The sequence below is a fragment of the Homalodisca vitripennis genome, chromosome 1 (genome assembly GCF_021130785.1).
Source record: "Homalodisca vitripennis isolate AUS2020 chromosome 1, UT_GWSS_2.1, whole genome shotgun sequence".
NCBI lineage: Eukaryota > Metazoa > Arthropoda > Insecta > Hemiptera > Cicadellidae > Homalodisca > Homalodisca vitripennis.
Genome location: NC_060207.1, coordinates 109,112,564 through 109,139,748, shown reverse-complemented (window position 1 = coordinate 109,139,748; position 27,185 = coordinate 109,112,564). Strand labels below are relative to the sequence as shown.

The following is a 27,185-nucleotide window of genomic DNA, read 5'->3' as shown; positions in this document are numbered from 1 at the left end:
AGAAAACATTTGGCATTAACAATTACTTTTAGACATTTGGCAATAACAATTTCTTTAGACATTTGGCAATAACAATTTCTTTAGACATTTGGCGATAACAATTTCTTTAGACTGAAGGCCCTATTAAAACATAAATTAGAGACGAGAACTAACATCTTCTGTGTTACAATAATACCTAAGAATTGATGTTTTTTACCGACATTATATTTTTTGTATTATACATTTTGTTCCTATTTAAAACTATTTTTTTTAACTGCGTTTATTAAATATGAGTAAATAAAACAAAAAATCTACAAATTCAATAGAAAATAAAAAATAAGATAAAGAGGGCAGCCATTTGTCCCCTCTCCCTTTCAATCTCGCCTACGTATTAAAAGAACACCAGCAGTAAAGTAAAAGTGTTAAAACTACTGGAAATAAATTTTATATTAACAAACCTAACACGTACGTGTACACATAGATAAACATTATCGCACTCTGACGCTATCATGATACAATAGAGAAATTCTGTGTTGTCAGTGGACTGCACAAATGCAGCAAACAATCGTCGACTGAAAGGTTTATGTGCTGGAGAATTATTGTCACGCCATGTTACTGGGCAATCCACCCGAGTGGCTATGTACGTATTGCGATCGTACATGACCATACCATTTAAATTTCCCTTAACACACACCACTTACTGGTCTCCCCCAGGCCACTCCACTTATCTTGTACATCTACTCATAGAATACATGTCATTATCGTTAGTTCCATACATTAACTACTTTGAAATTCAACCTTTCACGACAAATAGGATGATATTTGATAGTTAAATAGTTACTGAAATTTTAATGAATTTAAGAGTATTTGTTTCAGGTAAACGCACTAAATTATAGCCAAGTAGCATTCTCCTATACAACTTAGACTGTCTACAGAACTAAACCAACACTGCCAACTACACAAACTGATACAAGGGACGGAGATTATGGAGAAGAGAGGAATGATATGCCACATCCCCTAGAGCTATGGTAGTAATTTTATTCCACCTACTATATCCTATAGTTCACATAACTACCCTTGTGATTCTTATGAACATCAGAGATTTAACCAAAACTCAAGAAGACTGAATGACATCGCTTTTAACTCATCTTGCAACTGGTAAAAACCAGGCAAAAAAGGCATTTTAGTTGTATTCTAGATAGCAGCTCTTTTAAAACGGCCTAATTTTTTTGTTATTACATCTTTAAAGTATGCCAATAAAGTAATGGTATTAGTACTAATAGAGAGAAAATGGTCCAATTTATTTAAATAATAAATTTTCTGGTCATTTTCATGCCCCATTACATATCTATAAGTTTTGTAATCTCGTAATTATTTCTTACATTCTGGTGTACTGAACCAGCTGAGTGCACTGGAACAAATCAGCTGGTGCATATAACTGATTTTATTCTAAATTCACAAGTATTAATAACGAGTGGTAATTGCATGTTTAGGTAGTTTTGTGAATGTATGTTTTGGTGAGCTTTTACTATTACGATAAATTGTAGTACCTCTATTTTCCGATGCAATCGACACCACTACATTAAAAAAGCAACACAATTAAATAAAATCAACTTGAACACCTTTTTAAATTAATCAAACTTCATCTAAAAGAATGAATATAAAAGACAGGAAAAATACTTAATGGAATCATTACATTAGTGGTACAACAGTAACGACAATAGTAACAATGGAATAAGGAGGCTGTACCATTAGAAACATTAAAGAAAGCCTGTGTATATTACGGACATACCTTCTTATTTGTTCCACAGACCAGAGTACCTTTTTTCACATATTTCAGAAATAATAATGATGTAAGTTACATTATTATAACTTTTAAAACAATCATCCAAAATACTACTGTCTTCAAATGGACAAAGTCAATCAATAATTTATGTTTATTAATAAATATTCATGTTTTGAATATAACATTAAATTTTTAATTATAGGTATTCAGAAAAATATTTGTACTGCAGTGCTAAAAAGTTGTAGTTCCATTTATAATTTAGAAATGGTGGGTCTTAACTTAAACAAGAACAAGTTTTACATTATTGTTTCATTGTGCAAGTAACTAAAACATAAAAAAGAACAAAACTCAATGTGTGCAGATCCATTGCTCCATTTTCAACTGATATTTTATATTTTATATTTAAAGTTTTGAGATTTGAATTTAAAATTCAATCACACAAGAGACAATTTGGTACCCATTTGTACACACTTTTATTCCTAGTTTCAATAAATTACCTACCAAGCAAAGGTCTTGCTAAATCCTACATATATGCAGATGACAATATTAATCTGTCAACTGGGCCTGAAATCATTTTGCTTAGGGGCAATGCTAAAGATTTTATAAAAAAAAACTTTTATTTGGTTTTATGCTAATAAATTTCTTTTAAACACAAATGAGACTGAAACAGTTATTTTTAGTTTAAGATCATTACCAGATGACATTTTTCTGCCCAGTATGTAAGTTTTTTAGGAATAACTATGGAATAACTGTCTTAGGCTTCCCCTCATAAACCAACTGTCAAAAAACTTTGTAGAATTGTATTTCTGTTGAGAAAACCACTTCATAGTGTGCAGTCTCATTATATTAGAAATGTATATTTGCTCTTTTCCAGTCTATATTGCGCTATAGTATAATTTTTTGGGGAAGTTCAGGAAAAGTGGCGGAGCTGTTGATACAAAAAAAGCAATGAGGATCATTAGTGAAGCTGAATACAGTTCACATTGTAAACCTTTATTTATTAGAACTGAAATTTTAATTGTTATTAATTTATTGTTATTTAGTTATAGGACAAAAGAATTTGATCAATGTAGAACTGTAATACATTGAATATTCACAATTGAAATTTACTGGACATTCTTTTTACTAGACTGGAAAAAGTAAAGTCCAATCACATCATAATGGGGTCAAGTCTCTACAATAGATTGCCTGTAAGAATAAAAGAGATTATCTTTAATAGCTTTAAGAGTAAAATTTACAAGTAGTTGATTTTAAATCCTTATTACAGTAGGCTATGCACAAATTTTTAATTTACTTGTGTCAGACTTGTTTCTTTGTTAGTTTTAAGCATTCTTGTTGTGTATTGTGTTGATATATTTATTTTAGAACTTGTTATCTATCAACTATTTTTTCATGTTATTTTATCCTGTTATGTATCTTATTATTCATTTTAATGTTATGATGAGATTGCAGGGTGGCCACTCAAAATCTCTTTTCAAATTCCCGGTTTTTATCCGGTCGAAAATTTCCGATTGTCTAGTCGATTTTCAAACCAAATAGAAACTGTAGTACTGTATTGTAGTTACAGTCAAGGACTACGAAACATCAGGACAAAGATCCTCATGCACGTTGGACTATTTGGAATGAACAGTTCGAATCGTCCGAACGATCGTCACAATGCCACTCTGGCGACGAAAACTGATGAGCGTGGATGATTCGATCGGCTGGCCGTCTGCCGTTTGTAGACTGGCAACAACATTAAGTTGCGTTTATACTGGCAAGTTAAGTTGTGAGAGAATTTGCACAACTACTGTAGCATAATGTAAACATTGCGCCCATTTAGACTAGCGATGTTCAGTTGAACACAAAACTTGCACCACTTTTTGCCGGTGTAAACGCAGTTCAGTCGAGATTTGGATGTGACCGTGATATCAAAACTCGATCACTTCGTTTGTTTTAACCTATGTAATTTGATGACTATCGGACGTGTGTGAGGATCAATCGTTCATAGACCAACCGAGGCCTCGGCCGCGATACGAGCGGTTAGCGATGGGCGGGGACTTACAGTTTAATGTTTGTGTTGTAAATATGGGGAACACCCGATACTAGCCATGGCAGACGTGAGCAGCAGGGCAGTATCACACGATGGCACTTATCCGCCGCCAATTGTAGACGTTAAATGTTTCTTCTGCCGCTCACTCGTCAGTTCATTATGTCATTGATGTGCAACAGGACGCAAACGCCCAGTTCTCGAAGTTACTTGTTGTAACTAACCCACTACTTTCTTCTCCAAAAGGTATTTTATTAAGCTTTGTATAAATCAACTGACATTCTGGTGCACTCAAAAACCGGGCTGCACTTCTTATCACATCGTCAAACATTATATTATTATTCAACGAACCAAACTCTGAAACCTGTCTATAACACCGTACATTTCAGGCCTGTGCTATCTTTCTAACACACTCTTTCCAAAACAATATTTTCTCTAAAGAATAAGAGTTGGGACAATTTCGTCCGGAGATCCCCATTTCGCCGACTGAATACTTGAGTACAAAAACTCGTTTGTATCGCGGTTAATACCACTCGTTTAGTGCCGAAGTCAGAAACGATCGGTCGGCCGATTTTAATTGTCAAATGCCTTTTTACGTAATTGGGGGGCGGGGGCGGAGGCTTGCCGCAGCAAAGGAGTAGAACTAACCAAAATTAATCACTACTCTAGTGGAGGTAACCTTAGCTCAACCTGCTTCAGATGTTGCTCACGAACATATGTCGATCTTCATTTACAATTTCGCGTCGTGTAAAATACGATGTTTCGTGATTAATCAGTTCTTGATTCAAGAAGCTCTCAAATTATGTCATGATTTTATAAGTTCTTGGAGACGAAAAAATTATTTTTGAAATTTTCTCCGTTCTCATAAAAATTCCCGGCTTATTCCCGGTCGGGTGGACACCCTGGATTGTTATGGCGTATTAATGTTTATTGTAAGTTGTTCCATTTTTGTTGTTTGTCCGTTTTTATCTGTTTAAGGCTTAAGTCATTATAAAATTGTTATTGTTGGTAAAGGTATTGCATATGGTTTTATCAAGATGTTCTCTAATTTTACATTGTAAATAATTATGACTTAACACATAATTCAGTGTATTTTTATATATTATAAATGTTGACAACATCTATTGTATGTATAACGCTTAATTATATTGATGAGTAAAGATGATGATGACAAAATTTGCTACATAAAAATGTATCAGAATCGTGAAACCAACTAACTTTATCTCATTTCAGATTCACGTCAAAAATAAGCCTTCAGTTAGGTTTGAGCTAAAATGACTAAATTATTATTATTTGGGTATGTAGAAAACCCAGTGAACAGCAAAGTTGATCCAACTTTTCCTTTATGGTCGAGTTCTTCACTCCCAACACATCAAACTTTGTCAGGCAACAAACATGCGATCCTGTGGATCAATATTTAATCAGTCTAAGCCAGAGATTTTGTGAGAGGAAAGTTTCAGTTGTTCAACTACTACTGTTCGACCACTGACCACTTATGTTAACACAACACCCAACCATTTGTCATACAAAATACTTATTTATCTCTTTTTGTAAATACAAGATTTTTCTGTATTTTTCATTCTTTAATAATTTTTTTTATGTCGTCTGAATGATGGTTTTTTTCATTTTCATAAGTACTGAATTTAAAGGGTTTATCACAATTTTATTTTAAGATAAATATTTTTTATTTCCAGCTCAGCATTAAAAAGTTACTTTACAAAATTAAAGAGAAATAATAAAGGCAACTTAAATGGTGCAAATGTAATATATTTAACAATGTAAAAATTGGAATATTCCTTAAAACAAAAGAAGATACAGCTCTCACAGGATTTTCACTTATTACTGTAACAATATTCATTCCTTATTTTCAGCATTTAGAATAATCCTGTTATTAAATTATGGTTACCAATGTAATAGTTACCAATTCATTGATAAAATCTAACTTCTCTACACAAAATTAAATAATGATCAATTAACATTTTCAATTCACAATTTGTCAGTGGAAAATTTATAGGTTAAAAAGTGTATTATACTTAATACAGGAACAATCAGTTTTTTAATGAGTATTTTATTGTAACAGATTAGCTGAATATTCATCTACTCTTCTCCTGCAACTGTTCAGAACTATTTGCTATTTGTTATTGTTAGCTTTAAGGGCTTATGGCATAAAATTTCTTCAAGATGGTCAGATTTACTTGCATTACAATTCTCCAGAGCTTGGCTATCTTTTCCAGTATCAACTCAGAAATCTAAGTATGTGTTACTGTCCAGTTACTTTCTGACATAAGCACAGGTTTAAGAGTTACAATATACTACCTAAACTATTCATTTACAACAATAATTATGATTTCGTTAATATTGCTATATAGACTATCTAAAGGAATGAAAGTCAAAATATTTAAAAATTAATAATACAATGATATATTAATAATAAATAGTCTGAAAAACAATTTACTGAATATATCACAAAACACAAAAGTATTAGTATTATCCGGAGACCACTATTTTTGGAAGTTTTTTTACAGGGAACCTTAAAAATCTACATTATTAGAAAGAACAGACTTTATTTCACTTGCTGTGAAATACATGCCATTATGACAATCAGTTTTAGTGTTCTGCCTCCAAACGGAAACAACGTCGGCAATAAGGAGATCACTCTGTCCCTAACTATTATTTGTTTGCTAACTATTATAGCTTTAAATGTAGGGAAATTATGCATGTACGTATAATAAATATAAATATTTAACAAGTGCTTAAGTGATCTGAGCTTGAATTTAGGCACAATCTCACAAGAAGTGCAGGGTGGCACCCAAAGCGCCACTGAAGGCCACACTGATAGCCAATAGCATTTCCGATCAGTACTTTCCCAATCTCAGATGTGCCTGATCATCCACAAGGTGATCTGAGGTCGGAAAAGTTGGATGTTTGGAGAAAGTTCCATAAGAAATACTCCTGGTCGCCAGTGCGGACTTCAGTGGCGTCTTCAGAGCCACCTCGCACTTCTGCCATAAAAAGAAACACCCCTTGAGATATAACCAAATTCAAGCTAAGATCACGCAAGCGCTCATCAAGATTACCTTTAACTTTAGTACAACTAGTAATCTTCACTGATAGTCAAATAAGTCAGTTCTTTTAAAAAATATAAGTTTTTAGGTCCCAGGTTAAAGACTCAAAAATAGTGGCCTCCGGATAATACCAAACAAAAATTATGATTATATTTGAAACATATAATTATAATAAATTTACTATTGCATATAAAAACAAAAATACAAATTACTTTATTATTATTATGGAATATAAAAGAATAGAAAAAGGTGTAAACTATGAATATACTTCTATTAAATAATATGAGATAAAAATACATTCCACTATAAGTAAGTTTTACTAACTGTTTGAATGTTAGGATTTTAATTGAAACATCATTTTATAACAATTGTTTTGGTGATATAACAATTATTTCAGATAATATCACCAGTTCGATTTGAACTAATAATTTAGAATATGCAGCCATTTAGTCACACAAGCTAGGAACTAATTCACACAAAGTTAAATTTTGTAAACCTCTCACATTTAAGTTAGAGGCTGTAATATGTTACAGTTCATGACGAGTTTTCAAAAATATGTTTGTTTCCTCGTCAAAGCATCGATCATCAAAGCATTTTTTTTATAGATCCTAGTGCTTTCATCATTATATAATTAAATGGTGATCTGAAGGAGGATATGAAAATAAATTGAAGGAGAGTGAATTGAGATATGATAATGGGACTTCAAAGCATTGCACATGGCACCCACAATATCATCAACTATGTTTATTCACGTGAGAGTTTTTCACTCTCCAAGAGCAAACTATACCAAGGCCAATTACAGGGATAGTCTACACGAGGCATGTTCCTCTGATAAGACCATGACAGCAGTTACAAGTCAATATTCACTCAGACACACACAGCTTTTATATTAATCCAATCAAGTCATAATGAAAAATAATTTAACCTTCTAATTATTTATGTATATTTTTATGGATATATTTATACCAAGATATTACATCATTGTGTGATAACTACTAAGACAAGATTTAAAGACAATTTTTACACAAAGTAATAGAATTAATAATAATATCAAATTATAACACATGTAAAAATAATATCTGTGATTCTTTTAACTTAGATATTGAATTTTTGGATTTTAAATTGATTCTTTTCATCAATGGATTTATTAATTGTTTGTTTTTAACTTCTTCAGGTGGAAAAGTGCCTCAGATCATAAGAGAAATAATTTATAATAATAATTTTTGTTAACAGCCTCTTCAATTATCAACATTTGTGCTACATATTTGTTTATGTCAAAACAAAAAAGTCGCACTAAATTAAATTTTGTTGGTAGTCTGTTTGAAAACTCATGATTACTAAGAAATTCACTGATAAAATTGTTTTCCTTGACATGTCACAAAGAGGCTATAAAATCACAAGCAATTTTTTCTTTACAGGAGTTTGCCTCTTTTTAGCATTATTTTAATCAATAGGTAAAGTAATTAAGATCTAGAAATACACTTATGTATTACCAGACCATCAAATATTTTTCTCTGCAAGAATAATGTGTACATATTATAGTTTCAACTTACACACACATCTACCTCTCTTTATATTTTTTAACATTTTCAATGTCGGATTAATTGGCTCCCATAAACTTCACATTTATATTAAATACTGTAAATTTCTCAATGTTGTTTGAAGTGAACAAATTGCATTTACACTTAGTTTAGATTAATATCCCTTTCAGTGATAACGTCCATAATAATTCATGATGAAATATTTCAACCCACATCAGTTCAGTATTCTGATTATTTAATATCCACAGGATTGGAACTCTAAGGATTAAAAAAAGTTGAATAGGCGTAATGCTGTTTGCATAATTCTATTTTGGACTTAATTAAAATAATATTAATATGATAAAAATGCTATATAATTAAAAAAGGTTTATATGTGTATCCTGTGTATATATTAAATATTATGTGTGTGAGCAAGTGTGTATGAGCATGTGCATGTACACTAAATATTCAATCTTTCATGCTCAATTTCACTTCATGAAAGATTCATCGTTGTCATATAAATTTACAACATTTTTGCCATATTCAGATTGATGGAAATGCATCAAATCCCAAGATACTTAAGTAATAAAAAGGTAATAGTGGTATAAAAGATGTTACTTTTCATCCATATTTAAAACACTCTAATTCTTAAATGTATTAAAAGACAGAATATTTAATCAGGCTACTACCCTAAATTTAAAAATATTTCTCCTAATTAAAAAGGGGCCTGTGACTAAAAGACCTTTTTAAACTGAAAGAGTAATTGCGATTATTTAAGTGACTAAGCAAAAAGGGTACAGGCCTAGCCACAGAATAAAAAGAGAAGTAGTCAATCAATTGTTAAGACTTCTTAGGAAAGTCTTGGAGACAGCACAAGAAGCTGAGTGCTTCTTTACACAACGTCGCCTTCTATTGTTACACTAGTGTATAGAACGATCACCTCACCACCTGCACTTAAATATTTCCAATCACTCCATTGGTTTGAGTGATATTTTTTTTCCCAATGTTCCAAACAATATTTAATATTATTTTAAGCAGTACAACTGTGTAAATATTTTTACATTTCTCATTCTGTACAATTTTTAATAAATAATTTTATTTATTAATATAGTGAGCGTAAAATTGATTGCACAACAAATTAAATATGTTAATCGTTATGAGTGATCACTGAGCAATTTTGTACTGTCAAATACCCGCCTGTCTTATCTTTGGTTCATGACAACATGGAAGTTGCCTTCAAGCTGATGGTTCCCAGGTTGTGTGGACACTTACCTTTAATTCTACCTGGTAAATGCAGACATCCTCAAAGTTTAACTTTTTTTAAACAATGACACAAATTACAAAACACGAGAAATATTTGTATGCTAATTCAATGAGAAATGACAAAATACTTATTACAAACTACATTGAGTCAATGAAGCAGTTGAATCAACATCATTGGAGTACAAAGAAAGGCCAATGATAAAAAAGAAATACTTCAATCTCAGGAAACTGTTAGGGTAAACAGAAATGATGGAAGGTTTGGATACAACAAAGAAAATAAAAGATAGCAATAATAACCTCCATTCTCGAATCCGTGGTAGTAAAAGAACAAATGTTTTGTGGCTCAACAAAAGGATCGTAAAAACTCATCTCATCTCCTCTTTATTGTTTCCTTCAATATTTCAGTTGCATGCTTCATTCTTCAGGTAAAGAAGATTATCTTTTTATATCAAAGGTAGTCCAACACATTTTCATATTAAAAATGGTTGCATTTAAAAGAATTTAGATTTTAATTAGACTGGATTTAATATGCAATACTTTGTCATTATGCGATTCATCAAGACTTTTTTTTGGTATATAAGGGATTTAGAATTAGGACTTTTTATCACAGTCAAGGAAAATTTAAATTTTAGGCCAGTAAGAATGTCTTTTGCTTTTTCTACCATGTACTGTAACAGTGGGATGCTGTTTATATGCTTAAACACGGTTTGTGGATTAACGTTTTTAAAAGTGCCCTTTGCAAACAATACATTTTAATACTTTGCAGCAGTGATGACAGGAAAGACTCAATTACAGCCTTGACAGCATTTTATCCATGATTCATCTGCACCTCTCTTCTAATCATATATGACAAGTCAAAGCCTAAACAGTTAGTAGCGGAAGAGTTGGTTAAAGGTCGTCAGTTCATGGCAAGTGCAATCCAAAGAATCATTCTAGTTCAGAATTCTTAATAACTTTTGGTATCTTGTCTCAACTGCTTGGCTAATAATCCATCAATACTGCTTTCAATACATTTTAAAGTTGTATTCTTACGCAAATTTTAACATAATCTCAGTTCAAATTGAGGCACTTATAGCGTGACACCAGATTTTCAATTCCAACTTTGAAGAAATCTGCCATGTGAGATCTTAACCACTAGCTAACACCAAGTGGTAGTTTCTTGGCACTATATCTGGACTTTATGAAGGATGGTCGAACATAAAGGTGGTAGATTTGGGCTGTATCGAGGATGATGGAACATCTCTCATCCAAGAGCTGACTGGTATGATTGGCTGTGCATTATGGTAAAGAAACACAATGTTATCAGTTCAGTTTCCCTGAACCTTATTTTGCAATGCCTGCCCTAGTTTCTGAAGTGTTCCATAATACCTTTCTGGATTGATTGCTGAGTTTTGTTCATGGAAATCAACCAGAATCACACCCTTTACTGTCCCAGAAAACAGTTGCCATAATCTTTCTGGTTGACAGAATTACGAGATATGGAGAATGAGTGTGTTCACACTCTAACTGTCTTTTCTAATAATTAACAAAATACTTACCCATGTTTCACCACCAGTTAAGGATACAATCAAGAAATTCTTTACAATTTATCGTAATCTTGAAGGAAATTCAGAGATGCATCAAGCCTTAGTTTTGTAATTTTGTTGATTTCAGGAACCCAACTGGGGCAATTTATGTGGATTCCTACACAGCTTACATTTAAAACTCCTTTTGCTGACAATTAAAGTTTGTTTTCTATTAAAATATTAAGGTTCAACAAAAGTATGCATGTAGGTAGATTTTTAGATTTGAATTACATGCTTAAAAAAACTAATGACTGTTTGGGCTGAGAATAATTAATTATAATTTGTCCAACAAAAAATAAATAGGCAAATATTGATTTCTTCTGTGAGTTACTGGATGGAGTAATATTAATTGATTGTAACTTAATTATTTAATTGGGAAAATTTAAAAAGTTTAGTCATTTTATACAAGATTTTTCCTTGTATAACAGACCTACTGGATAAAGCTGTTAGACGTAGTTTTAGAAAAGAATTAATGGCCTTTTAATTGTGATACATTTCTGACAATTGCATTTGAATGTCATATAGCATATTAGCTGATTTTCCTTCAACTTGAACTAAGATCCTGCAGCATCAATATTTGAGAGGATCATCACAGTGAATTATTGGTGACATACAACAGTCATCCACCCGGGTATGAATTGCCGTGAACTGGCACCACAAAGGATAACAACGACCACGATCCATCAGAACAGTAATGAATCTCTTGATGAATAGCTCCATATATCATGTTTACATCATTACAGCTGCAACCCTTGCTCAGCTCTCTACCACAAATATGTCTTCTATATGGGTTATGTCAGATGTACATCAAATGCGTTACATGCCTAGGAAAATGTAATATTACTGTTTAAGCATGTCTATTGCTCAAAATTATACTTTTATTTTAATTACATCTTTGATGCCACTATTTTCATTTAATAACTTATTATCAATTCAAATATTATAAATAAATCTTTTATTAAATAATGATTTTTTATAATTCTATGCCAAGGGGCAAAATTTCATCTGGAATTGTTATAACTTTTTCACATTTCACGAATTAAACGACTATAGAAATCTTAAGTCGAACTGAAAAAAGTAATAGTTTGCAATGGTTTTGTAATCCAGCTATGGTGTATATCAGGTTTACAACAGGTTAATTTGGAATTAGTACTTCTGTGTCATCTTGCATCAAAATTTATGAGTGAAATGTAATTAAGTTATTTTTTATGTGCAGCCAAGTTACAACAGTGATAATATAAAAGCTAATTTAATTATTAAACATTAAAAACTGGATTTTGGTAGATGACACTGGTAAAGAACATAATTAACAGAGTTTGAACTTGACACAAAAATGTACGAGTCAATTAATGAGTTTAAATGGGTCATTAGGCAATTAATAAGAGCAGTCTACCAAATTTGCTACATCAGTTACAACTTATCCATCCATTTGTTTCAGTCACCCCAGTTTTTTGTGCATATACTTGTATTTAAAACTTTACTCACATTCAATTCATGAAGGAATGAGATCAGCCAACATATACTTCTTCCTTACCTGAAAAAATAACACTGATTAGCTAAATATTATGAGACACTTTTTACTTCAACAATTTTGAATATGTTCAATTTTACGTGTAGTCTAAGAGACATAGAAGCTAATATTTGTTCTCAGCTGATGTACAATACAATATTAATGCACATACAATATAGGGTTGTTACTTCTATTCAGCCATAGATCTGGTGTTTCCACATATATGTGTCAACAATCGCCTTTATTATCTGCTAACCCACACATTACGAGTGGGGTAAGTTCAATCTAAAATAAAACAACTTTAGGGAATGAATGACACAATGTTTTTTGTACCTAAAAAAAAAAGATTCTATTGTGTTGAAATCAATTAGATTGTGTTGCACTCCAATCCCAAGTTTAAATGAATAATTTTTTTTTTTAAATCAAGCAACTTTTTTACTTTTTCACCAGTTTAGAATGTCAAAACAACATGATATTTAGCTCTTTGGTTTCCAAAACAATGATGTAGTACAAAGTCGTCAATACCAATATAATAAAGAGAAATTCTTTATTCACTAAACTAATTGTGTCTTCCATGAATGCATTTAGTTTTAGGATCTTCTTTCAATTTCTTTACTCTTAGAATCAATATTTCTATACTGATGTGCCCATTTATTCACAAGCAACCAATAAATCTTTGCTTATAGGTTTATTTCTTGAGCAAATGTAATAAAGAAACATCACCGGTATTGAGACCCAGAACGTTTTGCTATACATAATATTATATGCAACAGCACATCTATGGTTACAAATTGTCAGTAATCTAGTTCCAATTTCCGATTATAAGTAAACTTAAGGGCCGTTCATGAAGCCAAACCATGACATTTTCTTGTTCAGTTTAGTCGCACTTAGAGTCATATTCTTACCCGATTTATAAGTTACAATATTGAGAATTGTTATTAGTTTATTTTATATAAACCAGCACATTATTTTATAGTTGAGCCAGTACAATGACTAACTACAGTATAACATTTTTGGAAGGATTAATTACAGTCCCCTACAGAATCACAAAATATATACTGTATTTGACTAATTATAATCATGCATATGCATTTTAACATGTTTCAAAACATTATTCTTATGAACAATATAAGACACACCAACAGAAAAATAATACAAACATTAATTTGTTCCTTGTACAATTGTGGTCATTTTGTATATCGAGAAAATTCAAAAATATTTATTTTAATATGTAAAAAAGGGTTGAAGAATTTAGTACACATCTCTAAAATAAATTTTATTTATATCAGAAAAATAAATTTTACGATTATCACCAACTACTTCCCAAATTACTGGCTGTATCTACAATTTCTGATAAATACCAATATATAGCCAGAAACATTACTTGGCGAAGGTATATATTTTTGGTGGTTAAAAAAAAGTTATTGAAAATAGAATGATAATTTTTAACTTTACTATGGAACCCAAAACCCTTAACACCAGCTCAAATTTGTCCAAGCTGGAATTGAATGCTGTAAGATTCAAGAATAAAAAAATGTAATGGTAATATGATTTTGGCTGAACAGAATTGTAATTTGTATAAATATTATTTAATAAATGATACGCATTTTTAATACCAAAAAAAGCAAAAGAAAACGCTATTCCATATTAGTTTTAGTGAATCTGAAAATGTTTAATAAAATGAAGAATTACAATTTTATATTTTTGCAGCACTGCCTCTTAATTTTCTTGCAAAAGACCTCTCATTAGATAAATTACTACCAGAATGCAAATCGTTGGAGCACCAACTATATATACTTTAGTGGTACAAACATTGGCGGTAGATACACTCCCACCTTATATACACACAACAGGAGGGTTTGGTGCACAGTTCAAACTGTTTACGCTAAGCTGACTGTGACCCCACTGATTGGTGAATACTGATCTTGTTTGGATAAAATCAACCAATCACTGATCGGAGCCCACAATGTTACACATTAAACAATAATCAGTGGTTGGAGATACTGGGGTACCATTACCAGTTAATAACTTGCAACCAACATTAATTTATCATTTCATTATTTTGCTAGCATAGTTACAGCTGGATTCTTATGTGAACTCATTTATTAATTCATTATTTAATAATTTAACCTAAGATAGGTTGTGTCAAATATGTGATTTGTCAAATGCTACTCTTAAAAGGTCACTGATCTGATTTATGAAAATGATTTTCTCGAAATGGGGAGGGGTAGATTCCTTTTCTGCCCAGGACCGATTGCGAGTTTCTGAGAGTTTGTCTTGCCTCTTGTTTTAATATTCTTAGTTTGTTTATAACAACTTTTTAATTTGTGTAATTGCTGACATGAAGTTTGTTAAACTCACAGTTATTTGTGGCTATGCCAAAATTTAAGAATGGACTCTGATAATTAAATATACCATCAGAAATGATAACAGGATTTCTGACTTCTTTTCTTGTTGAGTGTTACAAAAATACGAGTAACAATGACTAATGCCCATAATCCTCTTATCATTCAAAATCATCCAACCTCATTAAAATACGCTTCACTTTCACTTCAAGTCACTTTAAAGCAGAGAACACTATCAGAATTGTATTCTTTTCTGTTGTGTACTCCATACAACAAAATTAATATCTAAGGGATTTATTGCAAACTGTTGTCAAAGATTTGTTGTAAGCAAACCCATTAATTATTATATCATTATATTTGGTAATACGAGGTATAATTTACTTATTTAGGACATCCAAATTTGATTTAGCATTAGTGGAATTGTTACTTACATATCAATTGTCATTTAAATCTTCTATATATAAATAAAAATGAATGTTTATCTGCATATCTTTTATAGACAAACTATTTAACCGACCATTATGAAAATTTGTATGTACGAGTATATATATTTTTTCCACGTAGAAGGTTTATATACTATGCCCACTGATGTAACTCACCACCATGTGGCGCTGCAAAACGTAAACGTTATCAAATCACCTGCACATTTTAAACTGCAATTATGAGACAGTTATGTATATTAAATAGCCAAACACTATTATTTGAAGGCGCTAGGTTTTGATGTATATTTGTCTTCAAAATAATTTCTGGTCGAACTTTAGACCACTTTATAATAAAGTACATGTACGTGTACAATGGCTATAAACATACACTTTTGACAGATTTTCTTGATCATAGCAACAAGGTAAACTCTATATCGACATTGAAAACATAACTCACTTGAACCAGTAGTATACTGTACACTGGCAAAGCTTATGAAAACCATGCAATGCCATGGGAAACATCGTGCGTGCATATATTTCTTGACCAGTGAAAACATCAAAACCACTGCAGCACCAGAAATTAATGTAAGAGTTGAATTCTAAAACTAACATATGTGATAATTTTCTCGGTCAGTGCAACAGCATAATTCAATTGTGGAACTGTAAATAAATTAGACTGAGTGAATTTAAACAACCAGAACAGGCTCATGTTAACCGCAGTAACTTTTTGTTCTACGATATACATTGGGCCCAAAAGGTAAACTCTAACTATAACACTTGAAATTTCTTAGACCGGAGGAAGGTTACATGTGCTGGTAGCAGACACGTTTTGATCCAATGAGGTCTTATAAATTGGGCCAGAAGTGAATTTAATCAGCCAGAACTGACTCTTTTTGACCGAAGTAACTTTTAAGTAGTACACAAGTTATATATTTTCTTCGTTGAAACAAAGAGGCAAACTATAACTATGTCACTTGAAAAATCTTAGATCGAAAGTAAATTAAAAGAGTTGGAAGAAGAAGTTTTATGATCGAAGTTGGTTTTTGTTGGTATATATTTTCTTAATAAGGGCACAAAGTAAACTCTACAATGGTACTGTAAATGATAGGCAGAAAGTGAATATAAACAGCTGGAATTTTATTTTTTATAACAAAATTAAACTATCAACACATCTATATAAAGAAAGTGTCCTGAATTACTTATCAATGCCTAGCAAAGACCATGAAAGATAGAGGCATGAAATTTGGTAGTACCTTCATATTGCACCCTAGAAAGCTACAAAGGAATGACTTTTCTTTACGACATCAGGGCTATGTGAAAATCTCCATAAGATATACATTGCAGCAAAGACATTTTATTTATTAAAAGAACCTATCCACCAGTAATCAACTGTTCCATTTTAACATTATTTATAGTCTCACTACCTATCACTTTTGGAGCACAGAGGTTACCTAGATAATAAAATTGGAAATTTTAGTAAAACATACTTTTGACTGAAATCCTTAGTAAATATTAAGGATATAGTGCTTGATCAATAGTGTAATGCTAGAATTAAAGATAATGTTACTATCTAGCTTTTGCTGCCGATTTAAAGACTTTTATAAAATCCAACTTAAAATGATTTTGTATATGTAGGATTCTCAGACCTTTATAGGCTATATGTATATTTTGTTGCCAACACAACAAACAACTGTGGCACCAGAAATATCTTAGGCTGGATGTACATTACAATGACCGAAAGTAGACGATTTATTACTGAAGTAGTCTTCTCAAACCTGTGTATGTATAAACAAGGTATATGTATATACGTGACTCTTTTGTCGGGGAAGCAATGCAAACTTAAATAAGTCACTAGAAGTACCTTAGACAGGATTAAACTACAAAGGCTATAAGTATACACTTTTTGACATATTTTCTTGATCATGGCAGCATGGCTAATGCTCACCTACACTCAGAGCTCAAAATAAGAGCCATTAGCAATTTAGTATACCATTTAAAGCTATTAACCATGGACAATAACGTGTAATATATATATATATATATATATATATATATATATATATATATATATATACTGTTACCGAAATCGTCAGAGCAATTAATTCAATCAATTATCATGAAATGTTGGAGGGAAATTTGGATCCTATAGAAACTCTTTCACTCTAAGACTTTAGGGTCCCAACACACTGTTCTTTAACTTAAATCTATACAGAATACAGAAATCTTTATTCGTATACATGGAGTACAGAATTGTGTCAATATAATTTAGTTGTACAATCAGGTATTTAAAAATTCTTCTAGGGTGTAATATGGTTTCTGCAGCAGCCAGGCCTTAAGTGCTGTCTTGAAGTACTTCTCATCTCTGCGTCTCTTGAGGTCCTCTGGAACTTGATTGAAAAGTTTTCTCCCCATGTATGTAGGTTTCTTTTCAAATAGGGTCAGGTGGTGTGTGGAGAGGGCATAGTCATAGTTTTAGTCATAGGGCGTTTCTGGTGTCATAGCTGTATGTGTCACCTAGCTGGTCAGGTTTCTGAGCTATTGTGAAGCAGATGGTCTCGCAGATGTAGAGTGAGACAGCTGTCAAGATCGCTAGTTCTCCAAATGCCTGACGGCATGAGTCTTGAGGAGTCAGTCCCGCAAGAATTTGAATTGCTTTCTTTTGTAGAACCAGAACCCACTCCCTGTTTCTTACTGAGGAGTTGCCCCACACGAGTAGTCCGTACCTCAGATGAGATTCAAAAAGAGAGAAGTATGCTGTCCTGGTAGTATCATTGTTACAAGTACTTTTTATTCTTTTAAGGGCATAGATACTAGAGTTGAGCTTGCTGCAAAGACCATCAATGTGTGAGTTCCAAGAGAGTTTGGAATCTATTGTTATGCCGAGATACTTGGCTTCATTATCTTGGATTATTTCAGGTAAGCCATAGTAGTCATTGGTTCTTCGGCCTTTCCATATTAATTGTTGTGTTTTGCTCTCATTAAGAACTAGGTCATTATGTTGGCAGTATTGCTTTGTCATATTCAGGGCTATAAATGAATTTATTTCAAGAGATTCTGTGTCTTTTTTTGCAATAAGAAGAGCGGTGTCATCTGCATATAACATAGCTTGGGCCCAGTCAAGAAGATAGCTTGGTAGGTCATTTGTCAGCAATATGAAGAGCACTGGTATAGATCCCTGAGGTACACCTCTAGTGATTGGGAGTAAGGTTGATCTTGCTTTATGGGATGTGTTGTTTCTGGTATAATTTACTTCCACTAGTTGCTGTCGATCTTTCAGGTAGCTAGCAAGCCAGTCATGTGATGCTCCCCTAATTCCCACATGCCCTACTTTTTGGAGCAGTAGAGAGTGGTTTAGGCAATCAAAAGCCTTGCTGAAGTCTAGTAGCATGGCGGTTACTGTTGTACCTTCTTCAAGTTTGTCGATAATAAACTCTGTCAGTTGAACTATAGCCGTGGTCGTGGATCTTCCTCGTAAGAAGCCATGCTGTTGAGGCGTCAAGATGTTTTGAGTAGTCAGATGTGCTGTCAATTGATTCAGAAAGATTTTTTCAATTACTTTTGATATTGTTGGAAGAATCGATATAGGTCTATAGTTTTCCACTGATGTTGTATTGCCTTTCTTGTGTTTAGGAAATACTTTTGCAAGTTTCAGTTTCATAGGAAAGACACCTTGTGAAAACGACAGGTTAATTATGTGACATAAGGGATTTGCTATTTCATCCTTACAGTGTTTTAGGAGTGTGGAAGAGACTTCATCGACACCTGCGGCTGGTTTTGATTTAAGGGATGTGAGTATATGAAGGACTTCTTCCGGTGTGGTTGAGAGTGGGATGAAGTCAGGTACATTGCCATAGTCTTTCCATGTTGTTAGCTGATTATTTATGGCCTGGTTAGCGTTACAGAGAGTGATGTCAGCTATTTTTGTAAAGTAATGGTTGAAGTGTTCAGTTATTTCCAAAGGGTCCTGGATCAGTTTTTCATTGATTATAAGTTTAAGTGGTTCGTCCTTTTTACTGTTATTGCATTTTTCGTAGTTAATAACCTCCCAAATAGCCCTTTGTTTGTTATGTGAGTTATTAATGAAGTCTGAGATTGACTGTTTCCTCAGTTTTTTCAAGTAGAGGTCATAGTTCTTTTTTCTGATAGCTGTTTCTATTTTATCACCCTCACTGCCAGTTGTTAATTCCATTTCCAGGGATCTTAGAAAATGTTTTCTCAACCTCTCAGATTCTTCATTGGTTGCTTTGAATTTTGATTTTATTTTCGGGCAGGATTTTTTGTGTGGACATGTTGCATTAAGAGTTTGAATGAGTATTTCATGAAAATATTTATAGGATTCTTCCACAGAAGGGGAGTTATATACATTTTGCCATGTCTCTAAATGAAGCAGGTTTTTGAAGTAATCTAGGTTTTTCTGTGAGAACTGTCTATTGGTTAAAAATGGGCAAAGGTAATTTTTTGTTCGGAATACTAGCTGAGCAGAGCTGAGCTTTGTGGTCTGATAGGCCAGTGATAATTAAATCAGCATCAATTTTACCTATGTCAAGGTTAGAGCAGACAAAGTCAATTGATGATTTAGAGTTCAGAGTTACTCTAGTGGGTGGGAGATCTATCCTGGTGATGTTATGACTGGCCAACATGTCTTTAAGTTTTTGGTTTTTATAGTCATGATTCAGCCCATCTACATTAATGTCACCCATGATTATAGTAGGACATTTCCATGTTGGAATAAGGTCCAGAGTACTAGATAAAATGTCAAGGGCATTGTCAAGGCTTCCACTTGGTGGTCTGTAGACTCCAATTACATAGATTGTGGTTTTGCCAATACAGTAGTCACATGTACTACGTGAGTTTCACATGTAAGTTCACAGGCAAGCTCAGTTGTTAAATTGTGTATTTGGTTTCCTAGTGTTTCACTGGAAAAAATTGCTACACCTCCTTTTCTGTAGGTATGCCGAGAGAAGCCTCCTATTACGTTGTAGCCTGGCAGTCTAGTACTTGAGAGCTGATACTCTTTAAGACCATGCTCTGACAAGATCACCAGGTCAGGTGAATGAAGTTCTAGAATGTGTGTCAATCTGTTAATTTTCCCACCTAAGCAGTCTATGTTTTGATGAAATATCCTTAGTTGATCCTTAGTCTGGCTCCAACTATGTCAATTTCCGTAGAACAGTTAGGTTGTTCTGGAAGGGGTGTTATATCATTCAGTTTTTTATAAGTGGTTTGTCTGGCTCCAACTATGTCAATTTCCGTAGAACAGTTAGGTTGTTCTGGAAGGGGTGTTATATCATTCAGTTTTTTATAAGTGGTTTGTCTGGCTCCAACTATGTCAATTTCTTTATAACAGTTAGGTTGTTCTGGAAGGGGTGTTATATCATTCAGTTTTTTATAAGTGGTTTGTCTGGCTCCAACTATGTCAATTTCCGTAGTACAGTTAGGTTGTTCTGGAAGGGGTGTTATATCATTCAGTTTTTTATAAGTGGTTAGTCTGGCTCCAACTATGTCAATTTCTGTAGAACAGTCAGGTTGTTCTGGAAGGGGTGTTGTATAATTCAGTTTTTTATGAGTGGTTTGTCTGGTTCCAACTGTGTCAATTTTAGTGTTGTATTTGGCTGCCTGAAGCGAGATGCTAAAAACAGTCTTTTTCCTATCAGAAAAAACTTGTTTTGGCACAAAATGTCTTGTTCCTGACGTTCTTGGACCAGATATATGTGTGTTAATTCCTGGTGCAGTCAATTTACTTGCGCTGGGGAGTCTAGATAAATTTAGAGTCTTAAGCTGTTCTTGTAGTTCTTTAACAACGTCCTCCATTCGATCTTGTCTCGTCTTCACTTGAGCTAATTCTGTCAGAGCGAGGCTGCTGGAGTTTATGACAGGTGTTTCTTCATGGACTGTTTTGAGTTCCTATGTCTTTGAGCATTTTAGTATCTTGAAATTGATCTGACTTTTCAATCTTGTTAAAACTTAGTTTTAAATCTGTATAATTATTGTGTTCTATCACGTTTAGTTTTTTTGTCAGATGTTGATTTAATTTTTCAAGATCCAGTATTTTTTTTCTTTTGTTCATCTAGTGAAAAGGTTTGCATTCTGTCATTCTCTTCAAATAAGTTTTGTAATTCTAATCTGTGCTGTTTTTCCTTTTCCAGTTGAGCCAATGTTTCATGAAATTTTTCCTGCAGGGTTTCTATTTTGTGCAAGAATGTGTTTTCTTGTTCAGTCATTTCTTCCAGCTTCAACTCCAACCCCGCAAAAGTATCTTCTAATGAGGATTTTTGTTTTGACAAGGTCTGAATGTCTCTTTTGAGATTATTGTTCTCCTTCAGTAGGAAGTTGCCAGCTTCAGCCGCTATGGTCAAAGAGGTTTCCATGTCTGTTTCTTCTAGGTCTTCATATTTTTGGACACTTTGTTTGACCATTTCTAGCTCCTCTGCCAAGCTGGAAGTTGTTGAAATTTTCTCCTGGTGTTGATGACCATGTTCAGCAATTTTAGGTGCAGGCCCACGTGACTGACCATTTGTTTTGATGTGATCCTGTTTAGTGGGTAGAATCAGGGATGCTGATGTTGTATTACAGTTTTTACATGTCCAGTGGTCGATTTCCTCTTTATTCATTTTTTTCAAGTGTTTTTCAGCAATGTTTACACATCCAGCATAGTACCATAGGTTGCAGGGACCAGTACTATAGATACCAGAGAATTTTACACCTATACTACAAATACCACAGGGATATTTAGGTCCGGATGTAGTCTAGTTCTTGGACATTTTTGAGAATTATTTTCTTATGTCAGGAAAATAATTGAATATAAAAATTGTTAATATTTTAGAAAGGGGAGATCAGTTGTTGGATTGAGTGAGATATCAAGTTGGCAGTGGCAGTGCCTGAGGCAGAGTGGTTGTGTGCACTGTCAGCAACTGCTGGGTCACTGCTCCCGCCTGTGACCTTCTCACTCTGTACTTTCTGCTGTATAACAGGTGTGAGCTGGAGTCTATCACACAATCTAATACGTCACTACTTCTTATGAGTTGGCTATTCTAGTGACGTCATTAAAATATGTGGGAAACAGCTACTTGTCCGTAGTCTTAAATAATTAAAAATCATTAGTTTCTTTATGAAAAATAATCTTGTTCAGTGTGATGGAGAAATGGTTGAGTGTTGAATTGAAGTGATTTTATGTAAAAAGGCTAGTTACTTATTCTTAAAGTGATTACTGCTACTAGATTAACAGTGTTAGTGACTTGTGACATTATGCAGTACAGCAGCAGCTGTAATGCTGTAGGTCAGCACTGACAGTGCTGACTAGGTGTTCGGGTCAGTGCTCCAGTATCAGGTGGCCTGAATCTAAAATGGATCAGGATATTGGAATAGCTTTGAGTGACTAGCAATTATCTCAGGAGTGTGAATCCCATAAAAAGAGGATATCCGAATATAGTGTCCTGTTCTTCAGAACAATAAGTTGTGCGTGAAGTAGTGGGTAACTGCAAGTATCAAATATAAGTAAATGAAGGTAAAAGACATACCTTAATATAAATGTAATATCGGACAAATGATGTTATTTGTTTAGTATGTAGTTTAACACAGTATCTCCAACAATGTTTGGAAATTTGTAATATACCAAATAACAAAATGAGTGATTTCAATCCGTTCTCCTGAGGTCAGATATTTTATATCGGAGGAGGATGATGATTAATGTCTGGTGAAGTGAGGGCCGTTACAAAGCAATCCGCCTTTGGGAACTAAAGCGTGACAATTCTGAAGGTAATAGGATTTCACTTAAATTTTCAGGGATAATCTACAAAAATGACTACTTCCGAAAATATTGGTATCAACAGGGATAATCAATTGCAACACAAATAACTTATTTTTTTGTTAGCAATAATATCAAACAAATTTTCTTTTTAAATAATACATACATGCAGATCGGACTTAGGGATTCAAAAATTTACCACTCTAGAAGAGATTTGAAACAAGAAGTAGCCAGTTGATATTGACTGTACTGCAATGTAAACTATCGGATATTCAGGTCCAACACAAACATGCCAAACAACACCACTTGTTCAATGAATATTGATGCAGAAGTATTTAAATCAAACTGATACACAACATTCAACAGTGGCTGTTCTTTCCCACGGTGCAATCAACAAACTTTCCATTCTGTTTCTCTCTTCCAACATTTCTGAATTGTTTAATGCAATAAAAACAATGCATACTATTATCTTACAATTTTCTTTAACTTTTAAAAGCTGTTCTAAATAATTTATCAAGGAGTGACGACAATCCTATTAATATTCACACACAAAAATTTTAAAAAATTTGTTTTTCCTCCTAAATTAATATACATAGATCTTCATGAACACAAAAAAGTGGAAAATTAAAATATCTTATTGTGAAAAGTACTTTTTAAGTTAGGCTTGTGCTAAGTTTGTTTTTAATTTTCAGAGTAGATATTTGGATACCTTATTAAAGTATATCCTATATGTATATTGACCTTTTATATGGTGTTATTCTTTATGTTTTCAATGTGTACTTTACTTATTCAAAACTGTTAGTATAACTAAGAAAAATGAAATTATAATTTATAGTTTATTTTAGAAGATGATAATTGAATTAAAACCTCTAAGGTGTTTACTATAGTGATTGTAAAAGTTGTATTTACCTTGTTAGTTTTATTAGTAGTGAAAGTGAATAATAATCCCCAGAAAAGAGACATTGTCAGTAAAAAAACCTCTCCTTATCAGCAATCTCTATTGTCAGTAATTATTGTAAACCTGCCTCTGCGAGAATAGGAAGATACTAGGCCTATTATTTATGTAATTTTTTACTTTATAATATTTTAAAGTTTGTCAATACATTGTTATAAGAGATATTTTAAAGAAAATGCATACAGTAGCCAATACTGTCATCTTGAAGCTTATAGTTCAAAAAGTTTTCTACTGCTTCTAGTTTAAGAGCCTTAGGGTTTCTTGTTATACTCTGCAAGATATATAAACGGGATCAGAGTGGTGGAGAAATTTTAAAATGAGTCAAAAAATGCTGTGTGTGATAAATAGGCCTTATTTACACAGTAAATGTGTTTACCTCAAGAATAAAAGCATGGGCAAGAAATTAGGATTTTCAGTAGAGTTCTTAATTGAATCTACAAATACTTAGAAATGCTACTTATGGACAGAAATGGAATAGTAGAGAAATTGGAGGCACAGTAAGCAATATGCTCCCAGCTATAAGGTGAGCTGTAGGCAAGGTTTGCAGCAAAGTAGTTTAGCACTTCTTACTTTCTCCCTCAACAAATCTTCCCTTTAATACTGACAAAGGCATAGTTGTATACTATCTCAGTAACTTGTCACTTATGATCATATTCATATATAAGATTCATACCCTTGTTTTGGACTGCAAAAATGTTAGATTTCATATACATACTGTACATTTAAACCAAGAAGAAAAATAATTTGTATCAGAAATATTGTTTAAAAATTGCCACTATTAAAATACAATAGTGTGATTTACTTAAATCAAGAATAAAATTAATACTGAATTATATTACATGTCAATATGATGGGGAATTAAATATTTAATGCTTAATAAATAATGTGAAAACTAATGAGGTAAATAAAGTTGTTAAAGAATAATAAGAGTTTTCCAAGTTAAGGGTAAACATTTAGACACCTAGATCATTAAAAAATCTGTCAGTAAAGATTAATAATGCCATGAACATGTAAAAAATCAAAATTCTGCTTCACATTAAAACAATTACAAGCTTAAATCTGTATTCTTACTCGTGAAACATTTTCATAATCTCCTTAGTTTTTAAACATCTTCTAATACGAAACTTGATAAACTAATACTAATAATTCTTCTCTTCACTCGAACCTGCAAAAACAATAATTGTTGAAAATTTAATTTTTTTTAATTAATGGTTTTTTTATTTTTTTTGACACGTACAGATAAACAAGCTAGCATTTCTGACCCATGTTTATTTTTTAATTTTTTTTGCCCTTGATCAAAGAAAGAACATGGATCCCCAAAAGATCTCCAGAGAATTTGTTAATACAAGTATAATAAAATATTTTTCTTTCCGTGTTGATTACTTATTTTTTTAAATCAGTTATTTCATGGAGCCCTCATAAACTCCTTTCCTTGAAATATCCAATATTTCTAATCAAAACAATACAGTGATAGTATTTTAACAACATATTAATTTTCATTAATATAACTTTCTATATTATCCTATTTATTCTTATATACATTCTGTACATAAACAAAATGTTTACTCTTGAAACAATAAAAAACTTACATGTTGGATAGATGTTGTGTTATTTAATTAGCTTAAAACTATTTCAATCCTAAAGTAGATTTTTAGTTTAATCCATTTCACTTCCTTTGATTTCATATGGTTTCTTGAGCTATTCTTCAAATTAAATTAGTTTAAAAAAAGTGTAGTTGATTTTTTAAATATGTAGCATGAACAGGCCTACGATTATGTGGTAAAACCTGCCTCTACTGGTTTTAATTCAGTGGATGTTTATTTTAGTAAGACGTCTCATACAGAATATACTAATGTATTCTTGTAAGGAAACTATGTATCGAGGGCGTTGTTTGCAAACTGTTCAAGTCTGATTGGTAATATTGGCCGAGTCCCAAACTGTGGGTAAACAGCAATTAAGAGTGTTACCTTGCCAAATGTGTTTTTGTCTGTAGCTAAAACTAACGACTGAAATACAAATTTGCTGCAATGGAGGCCAGTTGTAACTTTATTTATATACTATTGGGAAAATGTTCTATGAGCATTAAGATTTTTTTTTACTCACATTATGCTACACACATTAAATAATATTTATATAAAACAAATTTTTTTAATAACAATTTAAAATAAAATTACGATATATACTTATGAAAAATTTGCCCGGCTTCCTGCTTATGATCTAATACTATCAGATCTTAACTATAAGGTTGGGTAACTTTGTAATAATTGAGTGGGACGGATATTTGTTTATCAGTAGACTAGACTGTTAGTAGAACTCAATAATTATATGTATTGCAAATTTTTTTGATAAAGATATCAAAAGATGGTGATAACAGGGAGGATCAGTTACTAACCATGCAAAAAGCAGCATCTCATTTGGGTGAGTTATTGGTATATTTCGAGCGATAAAAATACACTAGCCAAGCTTATCATGATGAAAAGGACGCTTAGCCGCATGGCACGGAAACAGTGTTCAAAGCTGACACAGCACAAATAAAAATTCTTTCAGAAAAATTAAACTATATACTATATAATATTTTATCCTGATGTGTATTTTAATTGTTATTCCGAAATACACAATTATTATTATTTTTACTTTTTGTTCTTAATTTTTTAAACATTCTCCAGTTAACCCGGATTTTCAATATGTCAGATCTGCCGTCGTTCCGACTAGTCCGACTTGCTGAGATTGCACTATATATAAATATACCTGCATTATGGAACTCTAATTTGAAAATACTCTTTGTCATGAGAAAGACATCCTAAAATATCTTTATAAACTGAACATTTTATAAAAAAAATACTGTGAAAACTCCACATTGCTTTGTATTAAGTTTGCTTTAAGGGGTATATTGTATACTATCTTCCAAAAATGACTAGCCTAGATTATCACACAGAATAAAAGTATTAAATATTACTTCCAGGAACCACCATACATATTTTAAATGGTAGAATCTGAACATT

At 32.5% G+C, this 27,185-nt stretch overlaps 1 protein-coding gene and 1 long non-coding RNA gene across 3 annotated transcripts in view; both read right to left on the bottom strand.

Annotated features, from left to right (window-relative positions):
* Positions 1–13,167, bottom strand: part of LOC124369068 — a 58,461-nt gene extending 45,294 nt beyond the window's left edge. The window contains exon 1 of the long non-coding RNA XR_006923036.1: positions 12,693–13,167. This is a non-coding gene — a long non-coding RNA (uncharacterized LOC124369068). The remainder of the gene's footprint in view (positions 1–12,692) is intronic.
* The window catches only part of LOC124369054 (KH domain-containing, RNA-binding, signal transduction-associated protein 2-like), a 245,546-nt gene that overhangs the window by 190,864 nt on the left and 27,497 nt on the right, over positions 1–27,185 (bottom strand). The window lies entirely within an intron of this gene.